Genomic DNA, 10,257 nt, shown 5'->3' with positions numbered 1-10,257 from the left:
CTACCTATTTCCATTTTCCACACTATTTATAAGTGCACATTTAATCTCGATTTTCTCTCAATACATAAGTGAAAATATATTCATGTTGTATCTTGTTTGATTCGTCTTTATGAATACATTAAAAATATCTAACTTTTGTAATTTTTGCAAATACGTAGTTAACGATATTTACCGCGTAAAACACGCGTTGGCAAATGTGATAAAGCAAAGTGGTAGAGTGGAGTTGAATGGAGGAAGTATTAGATAAGATGACTCGTCTGTACGAAATTTTGACGCTGAAAACTTTGCAAGTCAGACTAAATTTTGATGCATGACCTCACGAAAAACACAAAATATACAAAATTACAAACAATGAACATTAGCACAAATGACCCTAATCAAAGGCTCTACGGAATCTATGGTTAGATTAATGGGTTGGGAATTGGGTACTTATAACATTAAAACGTCACGAGGGCATCTCTCGCTTTTGTAGTCACCCAGTCATATGGACCAAACGAGTTGTCAAAACACGACGTCATGAGATGGAAAATATGTGTAAGGCCTAATCGGTCGAATGGACCTTCTAAATATACAACGTATTTTAGCGAGGGTGAACTAGGGTAGCTTAGATAGCATAATATTAGCTTACGGATAGTCTATATCTTTTTTGCCTTTACAAGAATACTAGTGTGTAACCCGTGCATAAATGCACGGGTATAATATGCTTTTATGTATAACATTATATTTATATTTGCCAAAATAATAATGGAAGCAATGTAAGCATTATTCTGTACAAATAGGTAGCCATTTGAATAAGTAGATTAATAGGTGTATAGTCTATACAAAATAACATTACAAATTTGAAATATTAATACAAAATCATTAGTACATATTATTAAAAATCATAACAATGTATAAAAAATAACGGTATAAATATTAAAAAATTTCTGTGTAAGCCGCAATTTTAGTTGTATTACATGAACCAAAATCATTGAAAGAAATTATAATTTTCAAACCCTTTATATTGGTGATCTTAGAGATACCGACATAAACACAGACATGACTGAAATCGGGCGTAGCAAATATTGAACGATATGAAATAATGTTTGTCTCTGACATTTATGATGGCCATCGCAAAACATACTCTCAGTGGAAAGTGTCTCCCCTCGAGCCTAACATAAAACTTTGTTACATTTGATGGAGTCAACGGTAATCTGAGTAGTATGGACTCTATTTCCTCTATGACTGCGAGCTAAACTGTAACATTTAATGACTAAATTGCTTAGTCCTTTTTAGCTGATGTGAAACTTTTAATAATGTATAGGTTTAGCTTTTTATATAATATAATGCAGCATAAATTTCTAAATAGTATATTTAATATATATACCCTCCATTTAACTCCAAATGGTACTTATAACTTTTTCACGTTTATCAACGCGAGTTTTACTCTGTAAATATCTTTAGTTACACATTTGTAAAAATTATAAAAGTTTGATATTTTAAATATACTTCTAAAGACGAATAAAACAAGATCCCACATGGATATATTTTATCTTATATATTGGGAGGAAAAGAGAAGATTCTTCTTACTCGTAAATAGTGTACAAAAAAAATAACTACCATTTGGAGTTGAATGGATGGAGTATTTTATTAGCATTATCAATTTAAATATATATTTAGATGTATAGCTCATTGTTATTTGTCTCCAAGAAACGGTCTCATGGTAAATTAAATTATTTATTGTACATTACTTTAATCGTTGTATTACGTGTACTATTATCTTTGTATCAAATAAGATTTTTCAGCCCTTTTTGTTTATACCCACATAAAATCTATCAGTGACTAAATATAGGCTTAGGAATCAACCAAATAGATTGAAGATTGTCATGCTTATTGTCAATTGTCACCATAAAACATATTGTCACTCAAAACCATCTCCACTCAAATTTTTGACAAAAAATTCACTTAATAATGGCGACAATTGACAATAAGCATGACAATCAAATGTAACAAAGTTTTATGGTGACAACAAAGTTTTATGGTGACAATAATGGAGTACGAACTCTTATTATGGGAATGTTAAAATAATGGCGTTAACAATGTAATAACCTAAGTTTGTTACATCAATATTGTGCCATTACAGTATCCACGTGACTAATTAATATTCCCGGCCAAATCATGAGAAGGTCTCTATGCATTGTTTACTCCTGAAAAACTGTAGATTCCAAAACTCTTTCATATGATAAGTACATGTTATGTAAATAAAATAAAGCAATCCGAATGTGAGCTTTCAATCTTTTGAGCATATAAAAGCAGTAGTTATAGTAGTCCTAATACCAATAAACACGTGAAAACCCATATTGTTACTGCGGCAATAGACTTGATTGAGCATGTACAATTTTAGATGGACGACAACTTCTTAAAAATGAAATTAGAACTACACTCTTGTTTCTCATACATCATATATAGGTGTGAGACATAACTAAACATCTGAACTTACGCTTCGTTACACGTTCAGTAATGTATCTGGTAATCACATTATAAGGAGTGTCTCCCAAACATGCATCAAACCTGAAATGCAAATACAAACATCTATAGCAAAAACAGGATAAAGATCGTCAAGCACACAAACTTTACCTGGATTAACTCTCTAAATCAAGATACCTATAGATAAATGTAAGGATATAATCAAATATTTAATCACTTGACAACCTTTTATTTGATTGTTTTTGCTTATAACTTCTCATCCAAGTCCAACATACCAAATTGCATAAATAAAATAAATCAAAATTTAACTTGTAACTTGTAAGAGACTCCACAAAAGGAAAAAATGGTAGCTTTTCAAAAACGTAAAGAGTAGTTGACCTATAACAGCTAAACCTGTTGAAATGAGACTATTATCAGCAAAGATGTCAATGTAAACACTTCCACCATGAAAATAAAACAAACCCATAATACAAAAGAATTGTCGCTGCCATATATCAAATGTAATTATAAGACGGGAGCCAGATGGCTCAATAGCACAATAGTCATTCGGATGGCTCAATAGCACAATGGTCATTCAGCTAGTGCAAATTTTCTAAGGTTAACGACCGCAATGGCCATTCAACTGATGCCTATTTTCTAATAATAGCAACAACCGCAAGCAAAATATTATCAACAACCTAAAATTTTTGAAAACCGTAAAAGCTTATGATGGGATTAAGGAAATGCCATGCTAAAATTAATGAAATGCCATGCTAAAACCATAATAAGCTTATACACAGCATCACTTGTCCTTTGAAAAAACCCAAAAAAGTTAGACTCGTAACAAAAATCACTTAATTCATAGATAAATACATTGACGTTTCAACAAACAATAAAAATACTGCTTTAAAAGACAAAAAAGGAGAGCAGTAACCACCCACCCAACCCAAAGTATGAGGCTGCTTTGTAGCAAGGGGATATGGTGTTAGCAACTTTTGAGTAAGGTGATGATTAGTCTGAAGGAACTTAGGAAGTGTTTTAAAAACATGGATATAAATAAAGGAAACTTTTGAGGAGTTATTTGAGATATTTATTCAATTAAGGATTTATAGAAAACATTTGGTGGAAGAGAGGGTGAGGCACGTTACTCGACACGTTAATTTCTATTATATTTTTAATTAAATACGGAGTACTAAACTTCTACCTTTTTATTAGAAATTTTTAAAATAGATCTTTTTGAACAGACATCTTGCGGCAAAGTGAATGCCCCACTCGCCTATAGTTTGTTCCCTATCAGATTCAATATCGATCCTAAATCTTTGTAAAAAATTGACTCCATGCATTCAAAGAGGTCTTGATAAACCACCAATTCAGAGATATTAGTGAAACAAACACCCTACACGTTTTCCGTCTTCTTGTAATTTTCACACATCAAGAATTGAACATTTGAGTTTAACCATCACACAATTGTATAGAAAAACTCAATTAAATACTAAAGTCAACAAAGTAACACAACAAACGACCCGTGTCATTTAAATTTTAGCATCATAAGGGACTATTACACATTCAATTGTTATGGATGAGGGAAGGGCTAACATTCTTAAAAAAGGATTCAATTGTAAAAATGTGAGATGTTCCATTATTTATGCACAGTTTAGGATTAGAATTGCCTCGACTCTTCTCAGGTAGATCCTAGAAAATAGAAACTAAATGTAAGCGCTGAAAAACTCTAATGCGAAAAAGTTTCGGAAAATGAAATCTTATCTGTGTGATAAATTCTTCATTGTTTATGAAAACGTCAAACTATGAGATTAAACTAATTTTAGCAGAGATATAATCATATAATTAAAAATAAACGTACATATGCTTTTGTCAAAATTTCATCTTGGTATAATGCTGCTTGTTCAATAGAAGAAAAAATTTTCCCTTAAGGTTCAGGTGATTAAATTAGCTTAGCACTTTAGTAAAATACATTGCCTTTCCAAATTACAATCACAGTTTTTTTTTGGTTGAGAAATTACAATCACATTGAAGAAGCTAATCCTCTTTATTAAAAGAACAACCACAGTGCTGAGTTGTCAGCCTGTGGTTGAAAGTTCATTTTTTATATTTTTTAAATGTGTCCCCACCCACATAACACGTTCTATGTTAGTCTTTTATTTATGGAAAAATCGTGTACAGAAATCAATGTCACAAGGTCTGATATTGTCCATTCATTAACTTCAAAAAAATAATTATTACTATTATTATTAACTTTGATTAAAATATACGAGTAAAAAATAACAAAATCAACTACTAATACAATACAATCTAGAAATTTATTATTTATTAAACTAAAAAAAAAAAAACACAAATACATATGATCTCATAAAATAATTATAAATTGCTTACAATTACTAACATGAACTCAAACTTCAATTAAAATAAAAAAAAATCCAATTATATTTAGAAATTTATAAATACATATATAACAATACGATAAGTGATTTACAAATACCGTATGGCATTATAAATAAAATAAAAAATTAACAAATTAATATAGAAACAATTACTGATATACCCATAGTTTATTTTTTTTTTAAAGGAAAAGTAGACGCAAGAGACAAAAATTTGACTAAAAAACAACTCACTTAGAACCAATCTAAACATGCAATTACCAGATCTCAAACTTTTGAACTCAACTCCATCAATACAAAGTTGCTACTTTTCTAAAACAAACTTTCATATAGTTTTTCCACAACAATAAAGAACCAAATCTCAAAATATTGAGATCAAGGATTGCGATTTTTATTTCTTTTTTGAAAATGAGGAAGAGCTGGACGATTGAGAAAAGGTTTGTGTCGAAATTGATTGAGAATTTTTAGGGTTGCGTTTTAATTATTTTTGAAAATGAGGATTTGAGAAAATATAGGAGCAAATGAGAGAGAATGATGAAGGGGAAGTGGCGGAGTAACTTTAGGGTTAGCATTAATTCTTTATGATAATGATAGTGATAATATGATCAATAAGTTTAAACCCGTATATGAAATTAAAATTTCTATATGAAACTGGGATGAATATGACAGTATATGAGTGGGCCGCGTGGCTTATGGTTTTATGGGTTTACTATGAAATTCGTTTGTTAATAAGCGTCTTTTAAAACGGATATCACCGTCTTAAAATAAAACGAGTTAAATAATCTAGCACTTATATGGTTAAGACAAGTTATTTGATCCCTTTTAGGCTTAAGACAGATAGTTCCGTCTTAAATGAGATTTTGTGTTCATTTAAACCCCGTCGCTCGAATTAAATTCATCAGCTACGTGGTATTTTTTACATAATTTTTTATTAAAATGGGTATATCCGTCTCAAGTTTAAGATGGGCTAAGTACTATGAATACCGGCCTACATCAAAAGCAGAATGCTTAAGGAAAGACGATATATTCATCTTATATGCTCAAGTGAGGCTATATTTGACTGTAAGACTATAAGTGTATTTTTGTATAGCTATTACTTTATATGGAGAAAAGTTTGGGTTGGTAAAAATAATTAATGGAGTAATTGTTTGTGATAGTATGACTATATTTTTAACAAGGGTTTTTCTAACGTGTATCCTAAGGGCATACATTAATAACCCATATATGGTAATATTTACAATATATTCTCATCAAATATGGTAAAAATGAGAATATACTTGAGTATTTCATTTGAATATGTTGTAAATATTACCATATATGTGTTATTAATGTATATCCTAAGGGCACACGTTAGAAAAACCCTTTTAACAAAGCTCATATTTAACATTAAAAAAAAAGCATGGTAAATATGAGTCATTATTTATACAATATTAACAATAATTCATATAATTTTTTTAACACATAGGTGATAGTATGACTTACATTTTAATGAGATTTATAAACTCTTTAATATTATTGTTTAGCGGTTAGTTATAATAGACTTCCTCCTTCTCAGTCAATAATTTGCATTTGCGTAATTTTTCCTCACAAGAGAAAGCAAATGTAAATTATTCACTAGGACATAAGTAGTATATTAATAATTTCACAGGGTTGAATATTAAACAAAATGACTAAATCAATTTAAAAGTGCACGGGTCAATTTTCATTTTACTCCGTCTACTAAGTAAAAATATGTACTAAATGAAAATCGGGAAAAAAAAAATCATTTTAGATATACATGGGTAAAAAATTATGGGAAAAAATAATCATTTTTAGATATATACGGGTCAAAAATTTCATTTTATCATGTGAACGAGTTTAATTAAATGAAAAATGGGTGTAACAATTTGTGATTTCACTAAGTCCATTTAATTTTCGTTTGAATAATTTTGTTTCATGTTATATAAGTGGGTTTATTTGAAGACGCATTGAGTAACAAAACCGAGTAGAAACTCAAATTTAGCTAACTAGAAAGCGGATTTTACTATAATTAATCTTAATATTGTCATTTATACAAATTGCAACCAAAATTTAAATTCAAAGCTAAAATCTTTTTTATATGTACGAGTATTTCATTGGCTAATATTGTCATTTATACAAATAAGATCGACCAATCTCGCGGATTGTGCAACGGCACTCGATCGATAGTGATGATTTGGGATCACGTGTGATTAGAGCAAAGATTTTATCGGGTAGTCATAAGGGCGATAAAGTGCATATTGCCCGTATTACACTTACTCCATCCGGTTCGAGTAAGTTCCCGATGATTTGTGAAGACAATTCCCGGTTGCGGTGTATTTTGCAATGACAATAAATAAGAGCCAAGGACAGTCACTAGCACATGTTGGGTTTTATCTTCCAAGGTCGGTGTTTACGCACGATCAGCTCTATGTCGATATTTCAAGAGTCACAAGCAAAAAGGGATTGAAGATTCTGATTTGCGATAATGATAAACGCGTGTCCAATAGAACAAATAACGTAGTGTATAAAGAAGTTTTTGAGAAGTTATAATTCAATTAACTTATGACTGTACCCCGTAACAGCTTTTTGTTGTACTTATTTCTTTCCAATTTGTCTACTTTTGTTAAGCCTTATAATTTTGAGACCTCTTTTTTTCTGTATTTCTAGAATTCCGAAATTAATACTACCATGAAAGAGCATCCCCTATTAACAACCCTATTTCTCAACCCCAAACGACAATCCCGTGCAATTTGCACGGGCATAAAACTAGTTCATACACAATTTAGACACCCACCATGACATCATAAACCTCACATAAACCTAGCTAGAGTAGATATTGTTAACTTGGCATTTGGCAATAAAAAATGTCAATACTAAAAGTGTCTGAAAATATATAATTGTTGATTAATTGGAAAGTTGAAAGAAAAATATCATAGAAAATTGAAGTCTAAATCACTTTTAAATTTTTCACTAAGATTTCTCATGTAAAACTCCCCTTGGAAAAAAAATGTGAACAATGATTCAGATGGAGGACTGAGGGTAAATAATTTCAGCAACAAATTTTACTCAAATTTATAAATCTAAGTGTACAAATTGTCACCATTTACCGAAAAATCCTATTACTTAAATATGAATCAATTAAAGTAAATATTTATTCTACTTAAATGAAAGTAAAATAAAAATGGCTGCTCTAAGAAAATTGAGTTTATAACAAAGGAAAATTCATAAATTGGTAACAAAGGAATTAAAAACAAAACCTAGAGCAAAAATTGAGATGAAGTGTAACTTTACCTATTGGATAATGAAATCAACGAAAGGGTGGAATAGATAGATCAATCTATTCTAGCATTACCACCAGCCAAGTCAAATTGCTCTAATGAATGGTAGTCCTGAGCAGTTGCGATCAAGCAACATGATTGATTCAGCGATCAAGCAATCAACAACATGGCGATTATTACTGTGCAATCAAAATCATATTTGGGTCAAACACTACCTACCACAGTACATACTCAAGTTCTATAGCAAAACATATTCAATGGTGAATCATCTGATCACCACTACCTACCATAGTACATATTAACATTATACTTTCAACATTATTCCTCAGTCTTAACAAACCTAACTGAATCCCGTGTAAAAAAGCCAAATTAGATATGTATGTACGCTTTAAAAAGTAGTGTATTTAAGGCTTTAACTTGACAATGTAATCACCTATTGAGAAAAAGATTAATCACTTTATTTCATCAATCAAAGTCTAGCAACCAACAGGTAACTAAATAACATTAAATCACTTCATTTAGATGTCCAATAAATATGCACATCGACTAATCCATACCCAACTTGAATTACTTGACATTTAAATGAAGTGATTTAATGTGCATATTTATTGGACATCTAAATGAAGTGATTTAATGTTGTTTAGTTACCTGTTGGTTGCTAAGGGAATTGAAGTTCCAAGGAAATAAGAGTTCCCATGATTTTGTAAATCACATGAAATGGAAAAAAGTTGTTTGGTTGGAATGTGGGAAGTTAATTCCACAGGAATTCACACTTATCTAGGGGGCCTAGGTAAGCAACTTCCCACATCATGGAGAAATTAGAATTCCTATGGAACTTCAATTCATGTGATTTTGGGCAAACAAACAACTCTCCCATTTTGCAAATCCCATGAATTGTAATTCATGTGTTTTAGAATGGGTAACCAAACGACTCCTAAGAAGTTTTATCCTCTAAAGCAAGTTGATTTGGTCCATAAATTAAAATGTATTGTGAACAAACAAAAAAAGGAATTCATTTCAACTTTCAACAATAATCATCAAATGATCTCACAACTCAACATCCCTTAATGAGAGTAAATAGAGATTAATGGATTTTTCTATTTACAGATCAATATTGTAAAGGTGAGATGAAGATTTGAGAAGACAGTGTAGGTGAGTGTTACATGTGGATTGATATATGTTTCTGTTTAGTTACTTGGTTCGTTTCATGGTTGAGAGGGAGTTTTATCGTGTTTCTTAACAATCATATAACTGGATGAAAAAGCCAAAGAAACTTATCAATCGTAATTTAATCCCCAAATCACAATAACAGCTACAAAAATTGTGAATCAGCTAAAAAAACTTAAACATAAAAAAGTAAATTACCGGATCAATAAGGCTTGCCGGAGATGAAAATGACAGGAATTAGACCTTGTTCATTTATATTGCCGAAGATAAGTGTCGCTGTGGTTGTATGCGACGGTCTTTTGGTGGCTGCTCAACTTTGTGATTGTTCATTTCTTGTATTTTTAGGATTAATCATCATAATTACTATGATTATGATTTGCTGATTATACGGTGAGATAAGATTAATCATGGTCAGATGAGGTTAATCATGCAGCTTTTCAGAAAAAAAAGGTGAGAATTTGGGGCTTAGAGGTTAAAGATGGGATAAAATCACCTTGGAAGGTTGGAGGTTGGAGAATCAGATAGTGGGTAGTTTTAGGGGGCGTTTGTTTCGCGCATGGGTATGGGTTTGGAATCAGGAATCATACCTGGGTGGTATGGGTTGGAACTCCATTCCTCATACCTTGTGTTTGTTTCAATTGTATGCGGTATGGGTTTGAAACTAAGCTAAAGTTGAAATATGTAAAATCTAATACTTTAAATAATAATTTTAACATATAAAATCATGAAAATAAAGATTTAATCAAATAATTATATAAAATATTTCATTTACAATATGTCACAATATTTATTTTTACATTTTTGTTTAATTATAGTTTGATACCTATGGGTATCAATCTCATACTCACCCCTCTCCTTGGGTATGAGAAACCCATACCTCATGGGTTTGAGGTATGGGTATGAAACCTCCAAATTTGCCAAACAAACACTTGGTATAGGTTTGGCTCATTCCAAACTCATACCTCATACCT

General features: G+C 30.9%; 1 long non-coding RNA gene across 1 annotated transcript; it reads right to left on the bottom strand.

Moving 5' to 3' along the window:
• Positions 1-2,219: 2,219 nt before the first annotated feature.
• Positions 2,220-9,817, bottom strand: LOC141627236 (uncharacterized). Its single transcript, XR_012536805.1, has 3 exons — positions 9,485-9,817; positions 8,133-8,298; positions 2,220-2,550 (listed from the first exon to the last, which is right to left on the bottom strand). It is a non-coding gene; the product is annotated as an uncharacterized LOC141627236 (long non-coding RNA).
• Between the last annotated feature and the right edge of the window lie 440 nt (positions 9,818-10,257).

The sequence above is a fragment of the Silene latifolia genome, chromosome Y, assembly GCF_048544455.1.
Source record: "Silene latifolia isolate original U9 population chromosome Y, ASM4854445v1, whole genome shotgun sequence".
NCBI classification, from domain to species: domain Eukaryota; kingdom Viridiplantae; phylum Streptophyta; class Magnoliopsida; order Caryophyllales; family Caryophyllaceae; genus Silene; species Silene latifolia.
This window is presented reverse-complemented; position numbering and strand designations above follow the sequence as displayed.